The 25,457-nt window shown below is 36.7% G+C and overlaps 1 protein-coding gene across 2 annotated transcripts in view; it reads left to right on the top strand.

Annotated features, from left to right (window-relative positions):
- The window catches only part of LOC117323212 (alpha-mannosidase 2x-like), a 131,847-nt gene that overhangs the window by 53,079 nt on the left and 53,311 nt on the right, over nt 1–25,457 (top strand). For both annotated transcript variants that reach the window (XM_033878273.1, XM_033878272.1), the window contains exon 3: nt 7,072–7,167. The gene's annotated coding sequence lies outside the window, so the exon portion shown is untranslated. The remainder of the gene's footprint in view (nt 1–7,071; nt 7,168–25,457) is intronic.

Below are 25,457 nucleotides of genomic sequence, written 5' to 3'. Positions count from 1 at the left end.
AATGACTTCTGATCTTTGACACTGAGAGTAGATGCTGACCTTCGAAAATTTTAATCATTTGACTTGTGACATATAATTAGGTATTGATCTCAGACATCAGATCTGATTCCTGATGCTAACATTTGACCTCTGATTCCTGATGCTTGACCATTGACCTCTAATTCCTGATGTTTGACCATTGACCTCTGATTCCTGATGCTGACCATTGACCCCTTATTTATGATGCTTGACCATTGACCTCTGATTCCTGATGCTGACCATTGACTTCTGACTTTTGATGTGGACCATTGACCCCTTATTTATGATTCTGACCATTGACCCCTTATTCCTGGTGTTGACCTTTGACCCCTTATTCGTGATGAAGACCATTGACCTCTGTATCTTACCTTCAAGAGTAACCTTTGATTATAATACTGGCCTTTTACAATGACACCCTGATACTGCAGACTTCTAATATCTGTCCTCTAACACTAGTATTCTTACTACTGTCCCTACACTCTGACCTATACCCTCTGTCACTGTCCCTACACTCTGACCTATACCCTCTGTCACTGTCCCTACACTCTAACCTATAACCTCTGTCACTGTCCCTACACTCTGACCTATAACCTCTGCCACTGTCCCTACACTCTGACCTATAACCTCTGCCACTGTCCCTACACTCTGACCTATACCCTCTGTCACTGTCCCTACACTCTGACCTATAACCTCTGCCACTGTCCCTACACTCTAACCTATAACCTCTGTCACTGTCCCTACACTCTGACCTATAACCTCTGCCACTGTCCCTACACTCTGACCTATACCCTCTGTCACTGTCCCTACACTCTGACCTATAACTTCTGCCACTGTCCCTACACTCTGACCTATAACCTCTGCCACTGTCCCTACACTCTAACCTATAACCTCTGTCACTGTCCCTACACTCTGACCTATAACCTCTGCCACTGTCCCTACACTCTGACCTATACCCTCTGTCACTGTCCCTACACTCTGACCTATAACTTCTGACACTGTCTATACACTCTGACCTATAACCCTCTGTCACTGTCCCTACACTCTGACCTATAACTTCTGACACTGTCTATAAACTCTGACCTATAACCTCTGCCACTGTCCCTACACTCTGACCTATAACTTCTGCCACTGTCCCTACACTCTGACCTAAACTTCTGCCACTGTCCCTACACTCTGACCTATAACCTCTGCCACTGTCCCTACACTCTGACCTCTAACCTCTGTCACTGTCCCTACACTCTGACCTATAACCTCTGCCACTGTCCCTACACTCTCACCTATAACCTCTGCTACTGTCCCTATACTCTGACCTATAACCTCTGCCACTGTCCCTACACTCTGACCTATAACCTCTTCTACTGATCGTAAATATCATATAATGGCATTGTTTAAAAGACTGCTTGAATGGTAAGCTAATTTATCCAACAGTTTGAGGATTACAGTTAACTATCAGCGGTATAAAACAAGTTTATATGCACGACATGTAATTGTGGGTTGCAGGTATCAACTGACTCAGTTAAGAACAACTTACGTACTTTCCTGTCAAACAATGTGCGTTCCTACAGGGACAAATCCCACCAAACAGTGTATCATCATACTCGCCAAATGCCTGGATTCTATTTATGTACCCATACAAGTCTAACGGTTTAACAGACTTAAATTACCAATAAATATTGATGGGAAACCAAAGGATTTCATTCTGGCAGCAGCCAACTGAACATTTCTTGGCTTTTGTTGGTTTACAGCCTGTTTCATTGTCAACACTCTAAGTTGTAAATTCACCAATAAAATAATTTAATTGAGGATCGTCACTAGAAATAGTCTATTGATCCACAGAGGGCTGTGCTTATAAACATCCCATGGGAAGATTCACGAAGATTTTACTTTCATCTATAATTCATATTTATATTCATATTTTATCTTTTACCATGAAACAATAAGTGGCATTAAGAGTTGGAAGACTGGATATTGAAGGAACATTAGAGACCCAGCAGTGTTTTAGGTCACACAGGTATATAGTGGTATAGGTCACACAGGTATATAGTGGTACAGGTCACATATATAGTGGTACAGGTCACACAGGTATATAGTGGTACAGGTCACATATATAGTGGTACAGGTCACACAGGTATATAGTGGTACAGGTCACACAGGTATACAGGTATATAGTGGTACAGGTCACACAGGTATACAGTGGTACAGGTAAAACAGGTATATAGTGGTACAGGTCACACAGGTATATAGTGGTACAGGTCACACAGGTATATAGTGGTACAGGTCACACAGGTATATAGTGATACAGGTCACAGGTATATAGTGATACATTTCACACAGGTATATAGTGGTACAGGTCACACAGGTATATAGTGGTATAGGTCACATAGGTATATAGTGGTACAGGTCACACATGTATATAGTGGTACAGGTCACACAGGTATATAGTGGTACAGGTCACATAGGTATATAGTGGTACAGGTCACACAGGTATAGAGGGTACAGGTCACACAGGTATATAGTGGTACAGGTCACACAGGTATATAGTGGTACAGGTCACACATGTATATAGTGATACAGGTCACACAGATATATAGTGGTACTGGTCACACAGGTATATAGTGGTACAGGTCACATAGGTATATAGTGGTACTGGTCACACAGGTATATAGTGGTACAGGTCACACAGGAACATAGTGGTACAGGTCACATAGGTATATAGTGGTACAGGTCACACAGGTATAGAGTGGTACAGGTCACACAGGTATATAGTGGTACAGGTCACACAGGTATATAGTGGTACAGGTCACACAGGTATATAGTGGTACAGGTCACACAGGTATATAGTGGTACAGGTCACGCAGGTATAGAGTGGTACAGGTCACACAGGTATATAGTGGTACAGGTCACACAGGTATATAGTGGTACAGGTCACACAGGTATATAGTGATACAGGTCACACAGATATATAGTGGTACTGGTCACACAGATATATAGTGGTACAGGTCACATAGGTATATAGTGATACAGGTCACACAGGTATATAGTGGTACAGTTCACATAGGTATATAGTGGTACAGGTCACACAGGTATATAGTGGTACAGGTCACATAGGTATATAGTGGTACAGGTCACACAGGTATAGAGTGGTACAGGTCACACAGGTATATAGTGGTACAGGTCACACAGGTATATAGTGATACAGGTCACACAGGTATATAGTGGTACAGGTCACACAGGTATATAGTGGTACTGGTCACACAGGTATATAGTGGTACAGGTCACATAGGTATATAGTGATACAGGTCACACAGGTATATAGTGGTACAGGTCACACAGGTATATAGTGGTACAGATCACACAGGTATATAGTGATACAGGTAATACAGGTATATAGTGGTACAGTTCACATAGTTATATAGTGGTACAGGTAACACAGGTATATAGTGGTACAGGTCACACAGGTATATTGTGGTACAGGTCACACAGGTATATAGTGGTACATGTCACACAGGTATATAGTGGTACAGATCACAGGTATATTGTGGTACAGGTCACACAGGTATATAGTGGTATAGGTCACACAGGTATATAGTGGTACAGGTCACACAGGTATATAGTGGTACAGGTCACACAGGTATATAGTGGTACAGGTCACACAGGTATGTAGTGATACAGGTCACACAGATATAGATTGGTACAGGTCACACAGGTATATAGTGGTAGAGATCACATAGGTATAAAGTGATGCAGGTCACACAGGTATATAGTGGTACAGATCACACAGGTATATAGTGGAACAGGTCACACAGGTATATACGGTAGTGGTATAGGTCACAAAGGTATATAGTGGTACAGGTCACACAGATATAGATTGGTACAGGTCACACAGGTATATAGTGGTACAGATCACACAGGTATATAGTGATACAGGTAATACAGGTATAAAGTGGTAAAGTTCACACAGGTATATAGTGGAACAGGTCACACAGGTATATACTGTAGTGGTATAGGTCACACAGGTATATAGTGGTACAGGTCACACAGGTATATAGTGGTACAGATCACACAGGTATATAGTGATACAGGTAATACAGGTATATAATGGTACAGTTCACATAGGTATATAGTGGTACATATCACACAGGTATATAGTGGTACAGGTCACACAGGTATATTGTGGTACAAGTCACACAGGTATATTGTGGTACAGGTCACACAGGTATATAGTGATACAGGTCACACAGGTATATAGTGGTACAGGTCACAGGTATATAGTGATACAGGTATAAAGTGGTACAGATCACAGGTATATAGTGGTACAAGTAATACAGGTATATAGTGGTACAGTTCACATAGGTATATAGTGATACAGGTCACACAGGTATATAGTGATACAGGTCACACAGGTATATAGTGGTACAGGTCACACAGTTATATTGTGCTACAGGTCACACAGGTATATAGTGATACAGGTCACACAGGTATATAGTGGTACAGGTCACACAGGTATATAGTGATACAGGTCACACAGGTATATAGTGATACAGGTCACACAGGTATATAGTGGTACAGGTCACACAGGTATATAGTGGTACAGGTCACACAGTTATATTGTGCTACAGGTCAAAGAGGTATATAGTGATACAGGTCACACAGGTATATAGTGGTACAGGTCACACAGGTATATAGTGATACAGGTAATACAGGTATATAGTGATACAGGTATAAAGTGGTACAGATCACAGGTATATAGTGGTACAGTTCACATAGGTATATAGTGGTACAGGTCACACAGGTATATAGTGATACAGGTCACACAGGTATGTAGTGATACAGGTCACACAGGTATATAGTGGTACAGGTCACACAGTTATATTGTGGTACAGGTCACACAGGTATATAGTGATACAGGTCACACAGGTATATAGTGGTACAGGTCACACAGGTATATAGTGATACATGTAATACAGGTATATAGTGGTACAGATCACAGGTATATAGTGGTACAGGTAATACAGGTATATAGTGGTACAGGTCACATAGGTATATTGTGGTACATGTCACACAGGCATATAGTGATACAGGTCACACAGGTATGTAGTGATACAGGTCACACAGGTATATAGTGGTACAGGTCACACAGTTATATTGTGGTACAGGTCACACAGGTATATAGTGATACAGGTCACACAGGTATATAGTGGTACAGATCACAGGTATATAGTGGTATAGGTCACACAGGTATATAGTGGTACAGGTCACACAGGTATATACTGGTACAGGTCACAAAGGTATATAGTGATACAGGTCACACAGGTATATAGTGGTACAGATCACAGATATATAGTGGTATAGGTCACACAGGTACATAATGGAAAATATACATAGTTTCAGGACAGATATCTACAGTCACAGGACATATGTATATAGTTACAGGACATATCACATAGTTACAAGTCAGATATCTATATTGACTGGGACAGTCTTTAGATTCAGGACATATAAAAATTGTTAAACGGCAAATACTGATAGTTACAAAGTTGATATCCATAATAACAGAGATTTCCTATATAATTGTAGTGATGTAGAAGGAATTGGTTTATAAGGTAGTTACTTACAGCAGGCTGTATATACTGACACCAGTTCTGAGTGACAGGTATTATGGTACCATGGAGACTATTGTTATAGTTTTATTGATAGGTATGGTACCACGGAGACTATTGTTATGGTTTTATTGATAGGTATGGTACCACGGAGACTATTGTTATGGTTTTATTGATAGGTATGGTACCACGGAGATTATTGTTACGGCTTCATTGACAACAGGAATGCTGGTAAAGACTAGTGAGAGACCAGTGTATACCGACGTATTCCCTGAGAATCAGCAGTGACATCAGAGAACGCAGACAAACAAGGAATATCCTTATAAAAGGGTTAGCCAAAGTGACTAATGAAATAATACCCTTAGAGACTTGAGGAATCCCCTTAGAGACTTGAGGAATCCCCTTAGAGACTTGAGGAATCCCCTTAGAGACTTGAGGAATACCCTTAGAGACTTGAGGAATACCCTTAGAGACTTGAGGAATACTGTTAGAGACTTGAGGGATACCCTTAGAGACTTGAGGAATCCCCTTAGAGACTTGAGGAATCCCCTTAGAGACTTGAGGATTACCCTAAGAGACTTGAGGAATCCCCTTAGAGACTTGAGGAATAACCTTAGAGACTTGAGGAATATCTCCATGGTAACTTGAGAATATCTCCATGGTAACTTGAGAATATCTCCATGGTAACTTGAGAATATATCCATGGTAACTTGAGAATATCTCCATGGTAACTTGAGAATATATCGATGGTAACTTGAGGAATACCCAAACAGACTTGAGTAATACACATTATAACTTAAAGTATAGAAACCTTACAAACCTACAGTAACTTGACAAATCCCCGATGATTGCGTCCTGACAAAAAACTCATAGAGATTTAGAAGAATACCCATAGAGACTTGAGGTATACCCATAGAGACTTTAGGAATACCCTTAGATACTTTAGAAATACCCATAGAGACTTGAGGAATACCCATAGAGACTTTAGGAATACCCATAGAGACTTGAGGAATACCCATAGAGACTTGAGGAATACCCATAGATACTTTAGAAATACCCATAGATACTTAAGAAATACCCATAAAGACTTTAGGAATACCCATAGAGACTTTAGAAATACCCATAGAGACTTTAGGAATACCCATAGAGACTTTAGAAATACCCATAGAGACTTTAGGAATACCCATAGAGAAACTATTGAGTTGTACCAGGCTGTCCCCAGTAACAGTGCACCACCACGGTGGATCAGTAGTAGGACACCCGTGTTGTGTGGCAGAGGTAGCGTGTATTGTATTGCATGCCAGCAGGCGTGTCACAGGCACTGTGTCTGTTAGCTGCTGCCTAACACATGCTGGCCGTGGTGTACCATAGGATTCTTATACTTTCTGGAGGCTCAAGCAACTCATTAAAACATAAAGGAACCAATTTTATAATAAAACTTTTCTCTTGACAGACGCTGGTGGAGATGTGTATTAAAAAGTGGTTTGTGATTGGCTGACATTTATCCCTTTATTCGCCACATGTTGATATGGAAACACAACTCTAACAGGTAAGTTGATCTGTGTTTTTTTTAGGTTTTATGCGTGTATTGATAAATATTTGTTTTTGTGGAGGGGGAGAAACAAGGAAAGATAGTTTGGTGTCCATAGACATTCTACAATGTGTTGGTCCAGTGAATAGGTGTTTGGTTTCCATGACAAACTGTTATGAGATAGCCTCCGGAACTCTTTACTAATTCATGGTCTTTTAAAAGCTTTCTCTGCCCAGCCAGTGTGACAATTGTTTGAGCTTCATCTTTCTTCTTCATTGCTGGACAACAATATTTTTGTATTATTGTGTGTAAATCATTGTTCTTAAATGAAGACATTCTTTGTTACAGACAGTTTCCTTTGTATACAGGTATCACTCACTGAAAATATCTTTTATAGAAGGTACTTATAGACAAATGTCCTTTATAGATAGGTACTTATAGACAGGTGTCCTTTATAGATAGGTACTTATAGACAAGTGTCCTTTATAGGTACTTATAGACAGGTGTCCTTTATCAATAGGTACTTATAGACAGGTGTCCTTTATAGATAGGTACTTATAGACAGATGTCCTTTATATATAGGTACTTATAGACAGGTGTCCTTTATAGGTACTTATAGACAGGTGTCCTTTATAGATAGGTACTTATAGACAGGTGTCCTTTATAGATAGGTACTTATAGACAGGTGTCCTTTATAGATAGGTACTTATAGACAGGTGTCCTTTATAGAAGGTACTTATAGACAGGTGTCCTTTATAGATAGGTACTTATAGACAGATGTCCTTTATAGATAGGTACTTATAGACAGGTGTCCTTTATAGATAGGTACTTATAGACAGGTGTCCTTTATAGATAGGTACTTATAGACAGGTGTCCTTTATAGATAGGTACTTATAGACAGGTGTCCTTTATATATAGGTACTTATAGACAGATGTCCTTTATAGATAGTTATTTATAGACAGGTGTCCTTTATAGATAGGTACTTAGAGACAGATGTCCTTTATAGAAGGTACTTATAGACAGGTGTCCTTTATAGATAGGTACTTATAGACAGGTGTCCTTTATAGATAGGTACTTATAGACAGATGTCCTTTATAGAAGGTACTTATAGACAGGTGTCCTTTATAGATAGGTACTTATAGACAGGTGTCCTTTATAGATAGGTACTTATAGACAGGTGTCCTTTATAGATAGGTACTTATAGACAGGTGTCCTTTATCAATAGGTACTTATAGACATGTGTCCTTTATAGATAGGTACTTATAGACAGATGTCCTTTATAGATAGGTACTTATAGACAGGTGTCCTTTATATATAGGTACTTATAGACAGGTGTCCTTTATAGATAGGTACTTATAGACAGATGTCCTTTATAGATAGTTATTTATAGACAGATGTCCTTTATAGATAGTTATTTATAGACAGGTGTCCTTTATAGAAGGTACTTATAGACAGGTGTCCTTTATAGATAGGTATTTATAGACAGGTGTCCTTTATAGATAGGTATTTATAGACAGGTGTCCTTTATAGATTAGTACTTATAGACAGGTGTCCTTTATAGATAGGTACATATAGACAAGTGTCCTTTATAGATAGGTACTTATAGACAGGTGTCCTTTATAGATAGGTACTTATAGACAGGTGTTCTTTATAGATAGGTACTTATAGACAGATAACCTTTATAGACAGGTGTCCTTTACAGATAGGTACTTATAGACAGATGTCCTTTATAGATAGGTATTTATAGACAGGTGTCCTTTATAGATAGGTATTGATAGACAGGTGTCCTTTATAGATTAGTACTTATAGACAGGTGTCCTTTATATATAGGTACTTATAGACAGATGTCCTTTATCGATAGGTACTTATAGACAAGTATCGTGTAATATAACTATTATACAGATATCCTTTCATACAAGTATCTTATAATATAGATATCCTTTTATACAGGTATCTGATAATATAGATATCCTTTTATACAAGTATCTGATAATATAGATATCCTTTTATACAAGTATCTGATAATATAGATATCCTTTTATACAAGTATCTTATAATATAGATATCCTTTTATACAGGTATCCTGTTATACAGGTAATCTTATGGACGGGTACATTTTGAGGCATACAAATTACATATTCATTAATTAGAACATGCGATTATGAAATTCAAAAACATTTCCTTGTTCAGACATCGATAATTCAATTGTGTTTGTAACAATCTTTTCCATTGATTTTTTAGCCCACCATCATCAGATGGTGGGCTATTCAAATCGCCCTGCGTCCGTGGTCCGTCGTTCGTCCGTCCATCCCTCCGTCCGTAAACAATTCTTGTTATCGCTATTTCTCAGAAAGTGCTGAAGGGACCTTTCTCAAATTTCATATGTAGGTTCCCCTTGGTGCCTAGTTATGCATATTGCATTTTGAGACCAATCGAAAACAACATGGCCGACAGGCAGCCATCTTGGATTTTAACCATTGAAGTTTGTTATCGCTATTTCTCAGAAAGCACTGAAGGGATCTTTCTCAAATTTCATATGTAGGTTCCTCTTGGTGCCTAGTTATGCATATTGCATTTTGAGACCAATCAGAAAACCACATGGCCGCCAGGCAGCCATCTTGGATTTTGACAATTGAAGATTGTTATTGCTATTTCTGAGAAAGTACTGAAGGGATCTTTCTCAAATTTCATATATAGGTTCCCCTTGGTGTCTAGTTATGCATATTGCATTTTGAGACAAATCGTAAAAAACAATATGGCCGACAGGCAGCCATCTTAGATTTTGACAATTGAAACTTGTTATCGCTATTTCTAAGAAAGTGCTGAAGGGATCTTTCTCAAACTGTTTTGTAAGTTCCCCTTGGTCTGTAGTTCTGCATATTGCATCTTGGGACCAATAGGAAAACAACATGGCCGACAGGCAGCCATCTTGGATTTTGACAATTGAAGTTTGTTATCGCTATTTTACAGAAGGTACTGAAGGGATCTTTCTCAAATTTCATATGTAGGTTCCCCTTGGTCCCTGGTATTGCATTTTGGGACCAATCCGAAAACAACATGGCCGACAGACAGCCATTATCACTAAATCTTAAATTTTATATATAGGTTCCCCTTGTTTGAAAATTACTAGAGGGCTGTTTCTGAATTTACACAGATTAGTAAGACTTAGAAGAAGGGAAAAGTAGAGAAAAGATCAATCTGACATGGAACCTATAAAGATCATTCAATGGTGGGCGCCAAGATCCCTCTGGGATCTCTTGTTTATCCTATTAAATGTTTGACCATAAATAAGGACTAGTCCGTTATTAAGACACATTCGTTTTGAAAGTCATCCACAACATTTTTTTACAAATATTATTGACTATAATATGCTGAATATCCAAATAATTTACTTGGAATTGAGATAAACTAAAAAATATATCACCTGTGTTTGGTCAATGTAAGACATCTCTGGACATGTAAAACATTTTCATTACAAATTTTTACTTTTTAGTTTTATATAAAATCATGATATTGAATGAACTAGGTAAGAAATTGTATATCATTGTTTAGAGTCTATAGACCAAAACCCCCAGCACTTTCTTTTACACAAACCAATTCCCAGTTTTAACTCAGACTGCTGTTCCACTTTCAGTAAAACACATCAATAAACCAATTTATTATCTAGTTCAAGTCTTAATTACACATGCTATGTCATCTTTCATTAATCAGTGTTGTTGGCCTGGATGGAAGCATGTAGTGGCTCTGAATGTGTCAGAAAACACGAGTCCAGGGACATCCTTAGTCATGGTCAGGCAAATTAACCCACACCACAAGAGAATCAAATCTAAATTTGGGTGAAATTACACTACCGCATAAAAATATCCCATATGTCACCAGATAAGTTGTGTGGATTATAACAGATGCCTATATCATGCTAGGATGAAGGACTACCAAGTTTGTTCAAATGAATGACCTTGATCTACATTCAAGGTCACAGGGGTCAGATGTGCTAAACTATTCAAACAAATTCTTCTCAATAACCAAGAGGCCCAGAGACCTAATATTGGGCCTGTAGCATGCAAGAATGAAGGGCTACAAATTTGTTCAAATGAATTACTTTGCCCTACTTTCAAGGTCAAAGTGGTCAAAAATGCTCAAATCTTTAACCATGCAATAACTTTTTTTCAATAACCAAGAGTCCCAGAGTCCTCATAATAGGCCTGTAGCATGCTTGGATGAAAGGTTGGGTAATTCATTTCAATGCAAATCTTTGTATTCAAACAAAATGGTAATCAGCTTAGCTTCCACAAAGAATACTTATATAAACTTCAGATGAGCAATACAGTCCCATTGGGCAGCTTGTACACAGGTATTTTTTTTATTCAGGTGTCCATTATATACAGGTATTTACACTTAATACAGTTGTCCATTGTATACAGGTGTTCATTATACACAGGTGTGTATTAGTCCCTCAATGGGAGCCTGGGGGACTTTATTTTTACATTGTGTCCATTATATACAGGTGTTTATTAGTCCCCAATGTGAGCCTGGGTCACTTTGACCTACATTTTGACGTTTGTCCATTATTAATATACACATGTTCATCATAATTATACAGGTGTCCATTATAATTATACAGGTATCCATTATAATCATACAGGTGTCCATTATAATTATACAGGTGTCCATTATAATTATACAGGTGTCCATTATAATTATACAGTTGTTCATTATAATTATAGAGGTGTCTATCTGATACAGGTGTCCATTATAATCATACAGGTGTCCATTATAATCATACAGGTGTCCATTATAATTATACAGGTGTCCATTATAATCATACAGGTGTCCATTATAATTATACAGGTGTCCATTATAATCATACAGGTGTCAATTATAATCATACAGGTGTCAATTATAATCATACAGGTGTCCATTATAATTATACAGGTGTCCATTATAATCATACAGGTGTCCATTATAATTATACAGGTGTCCATTATAATTATACAGGTGTCCATTATAATCATACAGGTATCCATTATAATCATACAGGTGTCAGTTATAATTATACAGGTGTCAATTATAATTATACAGGTGTCCATTATAATTATACAGGTGTCAATTATAATTATACAGGTGTCCATTATAATTATACAGGTGTCCATTATAATTATACAGGTGTCTGATATAATTATACAGGTGTCTGATATAATTATATAGGTGTCCATTATAATCATACTGGTATCCATTATAATTATACAGATGTCCATTATAATTATACAGGTGTCCATTATAATTATACAGGTGTCCATTATAATTATACAGGTGTCCATTATAATTATACAGGTGTCCATTATCATTATACAGGTGTCCATTATAATCATACAGGTGTCCATTATAATTATACAGGTGTCAGTTATAATCATACAGGTGTCCATTATAATTATACAGGTGTCCATTATAATCAGACAGGTGTCCATTATAATCATACAGGTATCCATTATAATCATACAGGTGTCAATTATAATCATACAGGTGTCAATTATAATCATACAGGTGTCCATTATAATTATACAGGTGTCCATTATAATCATACAGGTGTCCATTATAATTATACAGGTGTCCATTATAATTATACAGGTGTCCATTATAATCATACAGGTATCCATTATAATCATACAGGTGTCCATTATAATCATACAGGTGTCCATTATAATTATACATGTGTTCATTATAATTATACAGGTGTTCATTATAATTATACAGGTGTCCATTATAATCATACAGGTGTCCATTATAATCATACAGGTGTCCATTATAATTATACAGGTGTCCATTATAATCATACAGGTGTCCATTATAATTATACAGGTGTCCATTATAATCATACAGGTATCCATAATAATTATACAGGTGTCCATTATAATTATACAGGTGTTCATTATAATTATACAGGTGTTCATTATAATTATACATGTGTCCATTATAATTATACAGGTGTCCATTATTAATATACACATGTTCATCATAATTATACAGGTGTCCATTGTAATTATACAGGTGTCCATTGTAATTATACAGGTGTCCATTATAATTATACAGGTGTCCATTATAATCATACAGGTGTCCATTATAATTATACATGTGTCCATTATAATCATACAGGTGTCAATTATAATCATACAGGTGTCCATTATAATTATACAGGTGTCCATTATAATCATACAGGTGTCCATTATAATTATACAGGTGTCCATTATAATTATACAGGTGTCCATTATAATCATACAGGTATCCATTATAATCATACAGGTGTCCATTATAATCATACAGGTGTCCATTATAATTATACATGTGTTCATTATAATTATACAGGTGTTCATTATAATTATACAGGTGTCCATTATAATCGTACAGGTGTCCATTATAATCATACAGGTGTCCATTATAATTATACAGGTGTCCATTATAATCATACAGGTGTCCATTATAATTATACAGGTGTCCATTATAATCATACAGGTATCCATTATAATTATACAGGTGTCCATTATAATTATACAGGTGTTCATTATAATTATACAGGTGTTCATTATAATTATACATGTGTCCATTATAATTATACAGGTGTCCATTATTAATATACACATGTTCATCATAATTATACAGGTGTCCATTGTAATTATACAGGTGTCCATTATAATTATACAGGTGTCCATTATAATTATACAGGTGTCCATTATAATTATACAGGTGTCAATTATAATTATACATGTGTTTGTTCTGATTATACAGGTGTCCATTATTATTATAAAGTTGTTCATTATAATTATAGAGGTGTCTATCTGATACAGGTGTCCATTATAATCATACAGGTGTCCATTACAATCATACAGGTGTCCATCTGATACAGGTAGGGACATAAATTGTAATAAAATCTCATGAGTTTTTTCAGTATTTATAGAAATCTATTAACAATTTCTCCTAAATTTGTTTTCCAGAATGACAATGTTCGGATTATGGACAATGATTTTTTTCAGTATTGATACACATCACAATAATAGTAATATAATATTAACGAGTGCTCACTTTGGAGATGGATTTTTTGTTTGTACATTGTGACAGTACTTATAGATTTTTAATTGCTGTGAGACATTGGTAGACTACAATTACAGCCTCTGGACATAAAGTGTTGGTTACTTAGCTCCAAGTGATCCCATACAAGTCTAATGGTCTCATGTATATTTGAAAGCCACACTTATAATAAAACAAGCCACTCCCAGACTGGTATAGCACTACGTAAAAAATCTTCATGCATTTTGTAGGACAGAAATTGTATAGACTCATTTATTATACAGTAACAACACTTCAGTACACACTGGCAGGTGAGATTTTCTCCTGCTTTACTTTAACAAGATTTTATAGAAAATAAGGTTTTCTGTCCTAAGTTTTTCTTCAGGCAATTTAGCAGGACCTGTAAATATTTCAGTATTCCATTTGCTGATTCTTATCCAGCGTCGAGCTCTCACAAATAGGCCAGACTGATGTCCGATCAGAGTCTTAAGTATGTTTTTCAGAGAATAGTGCGTTATTGCATTCAAACAGCATTGGAAAGTTTGTAATAAACACCCATGACGATGCTGATTATAATGTACTTTGGTAAACAAACACTAATGGGTTACAAATGTAGGTACTTAGGTAATAGAGAAAGTTTTGACCAGACATACAAGTTCCATGCTCAGCTATCTTTGGTGTGCGTGTTTGATGTACAGTAGTTTTCCAATAATATAGACGTCTTGATAAGGTCGTCATGAAATTACAGGGAATGAAATTAAAGTTCAGGCATAGAAGAGCAAATTAATGTAAAAGATAGGTTGTAATTAGTGAGATAAGACAGAAAACACCTGCCACGTGGGTAGAGGATCTGGACAGGAGCTAAAGTACTTTTCTTACTTGATGGCAGATATGGCCAGTCTGGACCAAGAGGCAAAAAGTAATTATAGATGTACCAGATTTATCTTAGAAAATAGTGCATGTACAAAACTAATACATATACTGGAGTTATACATTTAACAAGAGTTACATTTTACCAAAGTTACATTTACCAGTTACATTTTATTATAGTTACATTTACCAGAGTTATATTTTACCAGAGTTACATTTACCAGTTACATTTGCCATAGTTACATTAACCGGAGTTACATTTAACAGTTACATTTACCAGAGTTACATTTTATCATAGTTACATTTTACCAGAGTTACATTTTACCAGAGTTACATTTACCAGTTACATTTTATTATAGTTACATTTACCAGAATTACATTTACCAGAGTTACATTTTACCAGAGTTACATTTACCAGAGTTACATTTTACCAAGGTTACATTTACCAGAGTTACATGTACCAGAGTTACATTAACCAGAGTAACATTTACCAGTTACATTTACTAGAGTTACATTTACCAGAGTTACATTTTACCAGAGTTACATTTACCAGAGTTACATTTACCAGTGTTGCATTTACCAGAGTTACATTTACCAGGGTTACATTTACCAGAGTTACATTTACCAGAGTTACATTTTACCAGAGTTACATTTACCAGAGTTACATGTACCAGAGTTACATTAACCAGAGTAACATTTACCAGTTACATTTACTAGAGTTACATTTACCAGAGTTACATTTTACCAGAGTTACATTTACCAGAGTTACATTTACCAGTGTTGCATTTACCAGAGTTACATTTACCAGAGTTACATTTACCAGAGTAACATTTACCAGAGTTACATTTACCAGAGTTACATTTACCAGAGTTACATTTACCACAGTTACATTTACTAGAGTTACATTTACCAGAGTTACATTTTACCAGAGTTACATTTACCAGAGTTACATTTACCAGAATTACATTTACCACAGTTACATTTACCAGAGTTACATTTACCAGTTACATTTACCAGCTTTACATTTACCAGAGTAACATTTACCAGAGTTACATTAACCAGAGTTACATTTACCAGAGTTATATTTACCAGAGTTACATTTACCAGAGTAACATTTACCAGTTACATTAACCAGAGTTATATTTACCAGAGTAACATTTACCAGAGTTATATTAACCAGAGTTACATTTACCAGAGTTACATTTACCAGAGTTATATTTACCAGAGTTACATTTTACCAGAGTTACATTTACCAGAGTTACATTTACCAGAGTTACATTTACCAGAGTTACATTTACCACAGTTACATTTACCAGAGTTATATTTACCACAGTTACATTTACCAGAGTTATATTAACCAGAGTTACATTTACCAGAGTTACATTTACCAGAGTTATATTTACCAGAGTTACATTTTACCAGAGTTACATTTACCAGAGTTACATTTACCAGAGTTACATTTACCAGAGTTACATTTACCAGAGTTACATTAACCAGAGTTACATTTACCAGAGTTACATTTACCAGAGTAACATTTACCAGAGTTACATTTACCAGAGTAACATTTACCGGAGTTACATTAACCAGAGTTACATTTACCAGAGTTACATTTACCAGAGTAACATTTACCAGAGTTACATTTACCAGAGTAACATTTACCGGAGTTACATTTACCAGAGTTACATTTTACCAAAGTTACATTTACCAGAGTTACATTTACCAGAGTTACATTTACCAGAGTAACATTTACCAGAGTTACATTTACCAGAGTAACATTTACCGGAGTAACATTTACCAGAGTAACATTTACCAGAGTTACATTTTACCAAGGTTACATTTACCAGCTTTACATTTACCAGAGTTACATTTACCAGAGTTACATTTACCAGAGTTACATTTTACCAGAGTTACATTTACCAGAGTTACATTTACCAGAGTTACATTTTACCAAGGTTACATTTACCAGCTTTACATTTACCAGAGTTACATTTACCAGAGTAACATTTACCAGAGTTACATTTTAACAGTTACATTTACCAGAGTTACATTTTACCAGAGTTACATTTACCAGAGTTACAGAGTTATCTTAGCCAGTCGAACCAGATTTATCAAATAAAATAATACATGTACCATAGTTACGGAGTTCTCTTAGCCAGTAGAATGAATTCTGAATGTCATGTACCAGATTTATCTAATAAAATATTTCATGTACCAGAGTTATCTAAGTAGCAAGAAGACTTTATCATGTACCAGATTTATCATAGAAAAATAGTTCCAGAATGAAAGTGTTCAATATATACTTGATTTATCACAGAGAACTGTCTTATGTCACCAAATGATTATATGACGTTTGGGAAATACAGGGAAAAGTTTTTCTTGCCCAGATAACTCCTAAACTGATGATCTGATTCCAATGAAACTTTACACAAATATAAAGGGTCATGTGAATATGTGCATACAATTTTTTTTCTCTGAATTATGGTTGCTATGGTAACAGATCACTATTAACAGGTTTCAGATAAAGAGCTAAAGCCCCTCAGTCACTTGGCCTATTTCATATTCATCCGAAATGATTTGTAAAAATTCAAAATACTATAAAACTGTACTTTACAAATAACAGGGAGGGGGAGCAGGGATATTAGTCAGTTCTTACAGTTCTAGTTTTAGCAGGGGCCAGAAGGGGACATGTTTTACTTTAGCAATACTTTCAGAATGCTTGTTATGTTTGGAAGACATGAATACATCGCATCTGCTTTACACCTGAAATGCTGTGAGTTAGTGAGTTTTTAACGTCTATACAAGACTGTACATATTTTGCTCAACACTTTTTACTGGAGGGATTTATCAACATCAGTTTTCCGATTCTGCTAAATCTTTAAGATTCCTAAGTCTGGACAGGTAGATGGACAATAGATACAAATATCCTGCATCTTTATGACTGTGCAAAGGTTGTCCAATTAAGGGTGGTTGTGTGATGCATGTGGTGTTTATGCTTACCTTTCATCTAGGTGACTAGGGTTGGATTCCCCATTCAGACATGAAAAGGTACAGTTTTCCAATTCTGCTAAAACTTTAAGATTCCTAAGTCTGGACAGGTAGATGGACAATAGATACAAATATCCTGCATCTTGATATTGTCCAATTTAGGGTGGTTGTGTGATGCATGTGGTGATGTACTCGCCTTTCATCTAGGTGACCAGGGTTGGATTCCCCAGTCATACAGCACTCACCTGTCATGGGTTTTTCTGAATACCCCCATTTCCTGTCACAGTGAGAACCCTCATGTGCTTTCATTTGTGCCAAACAAAAGTAATTCATGTAAGTTGACACAGCTTGTTGTCATTTTTGCAGAGTCATCAATTTTTTGAATGGTAAGCTGAAAGTGGTTCACAAATAATCCCTCCCCAAATTTAATACAAAATTTTTACACTAGGGGAGGGAGCTTATTTGAGGATAAATACCACGATGTATAGCCCAGGATCCTGACAGTTTAACCTGGCTGTGTATTCCTGTAATTCTGATTTTTATTTCCAAAATCTCCCCAGGAGAGATCATGTTTAGATCTTGTCTATAGGGTAAGGCTTCTTCCTCTCTCAAACCAATTCTTACAAAACTTTAAACACCTGGTCAGTACGTACATACCTTGTGATGTTATTAGAGGGTAATGAACCTGTGACTTACTGATCTAGTTTTTTTCGGTATCAGGTATATCTGTAAATAACCAACTTGGTACCTACAGAAATGGAGTTTGTGGTCATTAAGATAGATGTATCTATATATATCCTTCTGAATACAAACCATGCTTTTATAGAAATTATCATTTTGAATAAAAATTTATAACTAGCATAAACATGCTGTCAAATATGAACCCTTGATTGTAAATGTCTTTGGGAATTCTCAGGAATATGAATGTGTACCAGCAAATCAAATCTGCAAATTGAAGTCCAGAAGCTTAATATCAAAGTACTGAATGTCATAATATCCCTTCACAAACATCATTCCTGTCACACTCAGCTCTCTGTGTCCCACACCGTCACAAACATCCTCTCTGTCACAATCACAGTCACAAACATCATTCTGTCACACTCAGTCTCAACTCTGTGTCACACACCGTCACAAACATCATTCCTGTCACACACCGTCACAAACATCATTCCTGTCACACACCGTCACAAACATCATTCCTGTCACACTCAGTCTCAACTCTGTGTCACACACTGTCACAAACATCATTCCTGTCACACACCGTCACAAACATCATTCCTGTCACACACCTTCACAAACATCATTCCTGTCACACACCGTCACAAACATCATTTCTGTCACACTCAGTCTCAACTCTGTGTCACACACTGTCACAAACATCATTCCTGTCACACACCATCACAAACATCATTCTTGTCACACACCTTCACAAACATCATTCCTGTCACACACCATCACAAACATCATTCCTGTCACACACCATCACAAACATCATTCCTGTCACACACCATCACAAACATCATTCCTGTCACACACCATCACAAACATCATTCCTGTCACACACCATCACAAACATCATTCCTGTCACACACCATCACAAACATCATTCCTGTCACACACCTTCACAAACATCATTCCTGTCACACACCTTCACAAACATCATTCCTGTCACACACCTTCACAAACATCATTCCTGTCACACACCTTCACAAACATCATTCCTGTCACACACCTTCACAAACATCATTCCTGTCACACACCGTCACAAACATCATTCCTGTCACACACTGTCACAAACATCATTCCTGTCACACTCAGCCTCAACTATCTGTGTCACACACCTTCACAAACATCATTCCTGTCACACACCTTCACAAACATCATTCCTGTCACACTCAGCCTCAACTATCTGTGTCACACACCTTCACAAACATCATTCCTGTCACACACCTTCACAAACATCATTCCTGTCACACTCAGCCTCAACTATCTGTGTCACACACCTTCACAAACATCATTCCTGTCATGCTCAGCCTCTGTTCATGTCACATACCAATTCCATCACACACCTTTCCGCCACAAATCACGTGCTCAGCATCAAATCCATACTGACAGAAAGCCAGGATCGAGAGTAGCATAAATCTTCCTTTTTAAGGCAGGCTGAAACGGCCATGAAACTTTGATAAGTTTTGGAAGCAGGAAGCAGAGTGTCATATATTATTAATCAATGGCGAGGAAGAGTAGCTACACTGTTCTTGAGTTGCCGATGAAGTTGTTGGATTGAAGTCGTCTCCTGCTGTACAATCGACTAATAATATCCAGGATATGTAATACCTGAAGGAATACACCTCCAGAAATCAATAGCCTGTTCTCCGGCCGTTTATTAATTACGTTTGTCAATATCTCTATTCTTCTGGCCGTACCAAGGAGGACTGAGAAGCTCTGTAATTATTTTCATACCCCCAAACACAACAACCTGATGAACATCATACATACTCCATAGATGGATATACTAGACACAGCCTCTTGATTGGTTCAGACATGTGACTCATAACTCTTCAGATAAGGTCGCTGTCTGCTTCTCTGGGCAACACCCATGGGATCCTGGGGCCGACACCCCAAGGTATACAGTCAAATCAATGTGCCCTAATTTGCATCTCATTTGCATATACATATTTTATAACCATGTTTGATTTCCAAAAAAATCTTCCTTAAACTTGTTTGACAAGATTTGCATGAAAATCTTGATTTCCAACTTCTTACTGAAAAAAAATATACATTTTACTTAAAATTTAATGCTAATTCTAACAAAGTTATCAAATACTTTTCCATTGATATCTAGGATGTTTGTTTTTATCAGTTTATTCTTTAATTGTATTTAAAGGATGTTTATTACAACAAGTAAGGTAGCATATACCCTTAACTCTAACACAATCTGAGGTGCTATGAGTAATATAGCATTAACCCTTAATTCTAACACAATCTGAGGTGCTATGAGTAATGTAGCAAATACACTTAGCTCTAACACAGACCACAGTATTATGTATAAGGTAGCATATACCCTTAACTCTAAAACACAACTTCATAACTAACTAGCTTAACTAACTCAAACAAAAAGCTTTAATCTATTCTGTATTGAATATCCCATCAAGGCTTTTTGGGGCCCAGATATATTCATGTTAATGTCATGATTATCTTTCCAAACATTTGTTTTATGCTTTCAATTTGAAAAAGGATACCAAGTATTAGAAATGAAAAATATGTCTGAAATTCTGTGGAAGTGTAAAACTTTTTTTTAATATTTTCAACATTTCTTCAAATATATGCTTGATAAATAGAGGTTACACAACGAGTGGTTGTTGGATATGGAATTTATTTCACACGAGTAAGTTATTTTTTAAAAGTTACAAAAGACACGAGCTTTAGCGAGTTTCTTTTGCAACTTTTCAAAAATAACTTACGAGTGTGAAAATTAATTCTATATCCAACAATCATGAGTCGTGTGACCTGTTTCTACCACAATAATATCGGCTTGAATAATAAGGAAAAGTGGTCAAGTCGCGTATGCAAATAAAGTGTACTGGTGACGTCCGGTACCCGGTGATGTGACGTCATTCGATTTTTGACGACGTCAACAACAATTGCAGCTTGGGTCAAAGTTCGAATTCTTGACCAATCAAAAGACCGGAAGGTCATATACCACTAGTGGTATATAACATATATTTATCCAACAGTCGGCACATTTATACAATGGCTTGAGAGTGGATTAACACGGCGTATTGTGGTAGTAACAACAATACATCACTATATGTTTATAGTCTATATATACTGATTAAAATAGAACAAAAAAACAAAAGACATTTATTTTCAATTACCTTACCAGTTATTGAATAAGAACAGTATAGACTTTGTGTAAAGATTTTTTATGGAACCATTGTTTCTGATTTACTGTCTCCTACACACAGACCTATGATAAAAGCATTCCAGCATATCACTCACCACCTGGGACCTCATCACCCACTGAAGTGGTCTTGTCAGTGGTTTATGAGCTCATTTACCTGGAAACCTTTCTGAAAAAAAACCTTGAATATGAAGAACATTTTGAAATTTAACATTGTTATTTATCTTTTAACGTGTGGTTGCAATCTGGTTTGGTCCAAGGTGACTTGATTCCGGTAGGTCCTATTAGTACACACCAGAAGACCTCTTGGTCCATTGAGACTTTTGGCCTGTGGGTCTCGTTAGTACACACCAGAAGGCCTTTGGTCCATGGAGACTTTTGACCAGTGGGTCCCATTGGTACACACCAGAAGGCCTTTGGTCCATGGAGACGTTTGACCAGTTGGTCCTATTAGTACACACCAGAAGGCCTTTGGTCCATGGAGACTTTTGACCAGTGGGTCCCATTGGTACACACCAGATGACCTCTGGTCCATGGAGACTTTTGACCAGTGGGTCCCATTGTTACCAGAAGATCTCTGGTCCATGGAGACTTTTGACCAGTGGGTCCCATTGATACACACCAGAAGATCTCTGGTCCAAGGAGACTTTTGACCAGTGGGTCCCATTGGTACATACCAGATGACCTCTGGTCCATGGAGACTTTTGACCAGTGGGTCCCATTGATACACACCAGAAGATCTCTGGTCCAAGGAGACTTTTGACCAGTTGGTCCATTGATACACACCAGATGACCTCTGGTCCAAGGAGACTTTTGACCAGTGGGTCCCATTGGTACATACCAGAAGACCTCTGGTCCATGGAGACTTTTGACCAGTTGGTCCATTGATACACACCAGATGACCTCTGGTCCAAGGAGACTTTTGACCAGTGGGTCCCATTGGTACATACCAGAAGACCTCTGGTCCAAGGAGACTTTTGACCAGTGGGTCCCATTGATACACACCAGAAAACCTATGACCTTACTCAGCTTTAGTGTATCTGAAATCATTACTGACTTTAGTGTATCTGAAATCATTACTGACAGAAGAAATTGTCAAGGAAAATCTCTGGCAAACTCCATAAATATTTGAGTATACAAGGAATGTGATGAGTGAGATTTTATAGCTGAAGAGAAACCTATGTTGTGTGGACAAACTGTGTCTGCTTCCAAGGTTTTATTCTGGGAGGAAGTGTGAAAAGCGCTCCTTGTACACCACAGAAAATCATTGAGATTCTGGGAGTGTCAACACTCCAAAACAGTAGTGTGAATGTTTATATGTAAATCTAATGATATACTAGTTTTTTAACAAGTGGTAATATACATGGAGAAATTTCAACACTAGTAACATTTGTTTTTTCCACTGAAATTCAAAAATTTCAAGTTGAAGGGAAAAAAGCCACCAACAAGTACATGCATAAAATTTCTTTGTCGGTTGCTATTACAAGTGATTTTATGTTGAAATGGGAAACAGGAACTGACAGCAACCTTTTGTTTCTCTGTTAAGTCAATTGTGTCTCAGTTTAGTTTGATGTTGAAATGGGAAATACAATTTGGTATCTTAGTTTAGTTTGATTTTGAAATGGGAAATACAATCTGGTGTCTTAATTTTGTCAAATGTAAAAATTGGAAATACAATCTAGTGTCTCGGTTAAGTCAGATGTTGAAATGGGAATTTGGTGTCATAGTTTAGTCAGATATTGAATTGGGAAATACAATTTGGTGTCTCGGTTTAGTCAGATATTGAAATGGAAAATACAATTTGATGTCTTAGTTTAGTCAGATATTGAAATGGGAAATACAATTTGGTGTCTCGGTTTAGTCAGATATTGAAATGGAAAATACAATTTGGTGTCTCGGTTTAGTCAGATATTGAAATGGAAAATACAATTTGGTGTCTCGGTTTAGTCAGATATTGAAATGGAAAATACAATTTGGTGTCTCGGTTTAATCAGATATTGAAATGGAAAATATAATTTGGTGTCTCGGTTTAGTCAGATATTGAAATGGAAAATACAATTTGGTGTCTCGGTTTAGTCAGATATTGAAATGGAAAATAAAATTTGGTGTCTCGTTTAGTCAGATATTGAAATGGAAAATACAATTTGGTGTCTCGGTTTAGTCAGATATTGAAATGGAAAATACAATTTGGTGTCTCGGTTTAGTCAGATATTGAAATGGAAAATATGATTTGGTGTCTCGGTTTAGTCAGATATTGAAATGGAAAATACAATTTGGTGTCTCGGTTTAGTCAGATGTTGAAATGGAAAATACAATTGGGTGTCTTAGTTTAGTTTGATGTTAAATTTTAATTACTGGAAAGCATTCTTCACTTTATAACTTGTTGAACCATATGCTGATGGCAGATGATTTAAGCAAGAGAACAAGTCTAAATCAAAATTATCTCAAAATGTAACTTAATTTGCTCAACCTGTTAAATCTAAATGTAATTCAAACATGATAGTAAACATAAATAAACTAGTATTTCCCATGACCTTTGAACTTTGATCTTATAAATATTTTATATTCTTTGACCTCTGACTTTGTCCTTATCGTACTTTTATTCTTTGACCCTAAACCATGATATTTGGTTCTTGATTTCTAGCCTGTTGAGTACCACCTATCACCTCTGACATTTGATGCTTATTTTTTAACCCTTGACCTTTGACCTGAGATGTTGCATTATCATGAGAATAGCGCGTTACCTGATGTGTACCCGTTACACCTGGCTATTGTCTACCTTGGATTACCTATACATTCAATATTGATTGACACGAGGAGAGATGCTGATGTGTGCGTGATGTAGAGGATAGGTCTGGTAAGCGTTGTTTGAGCGCGGTTTGTCTGCTCGGGGCGAGTTGGACTAACGTTGCCAATCTCACATCAAAGCTCTACCTGATGTACATTTAGAACCCAACACACATCATGCTCCATCAAAGACTTATACCGCCAGCCAGATTAAACATTGGATTTCTTTCGCTAAATTGTCACGAGACCTGCTTTTTATTTACTTCTTGGGGACTGACATGTGAGTACATCTAGCACAACTTCAACAGCATTCTCAATAAGGCCATGGAGACAAAGATGTTAGATTAAAGTACAACAAAATCAGATGGTCCCCGAGTGCTCAATTTGAACTCTTTGATTTTCGATTCTTCCGAGTGAGAAAAGTGAAAATATAAATTATCAATAAAAAATTAAGTTTTGATCAAATGAATAAATAAAAGTCAGCAATCCTTGACAAAATGGTAGCATTTCTCATTTAACAGTTTATAAGTATCACATATGGCATACATACAGTGTATATATATATCCGGCCCATGCCTTCACCTGTACTTCTGTAACAGGAGAGGAAAAATGCAATGACAAGGCTGGGATTTGAACCCAGGACTTCCAAACTCTGGTTGGGTGGTCTAACCATTTGAGCTACCTGGCCACAGTGTTCAGTCCTTT

Source organism: Pecten maximus, chromosome 3 (genome assembly GCF_902652985.1).
Source record: "Pecten maximus chromosome 3, xPecMax1.1, whole genome shotgun sequence".
Lineage (NCBI taxonomy): Eukaryota > Metazoa > Mollusca > Bivalvia > Pectinida > Pectinidae > Pecten > Pecten maximus.
The sequence above is the reverse complement of the archived record's forward strand: the minus strand, read 5'-3'. Positions and strand labels throughout refer to the sequence as shown.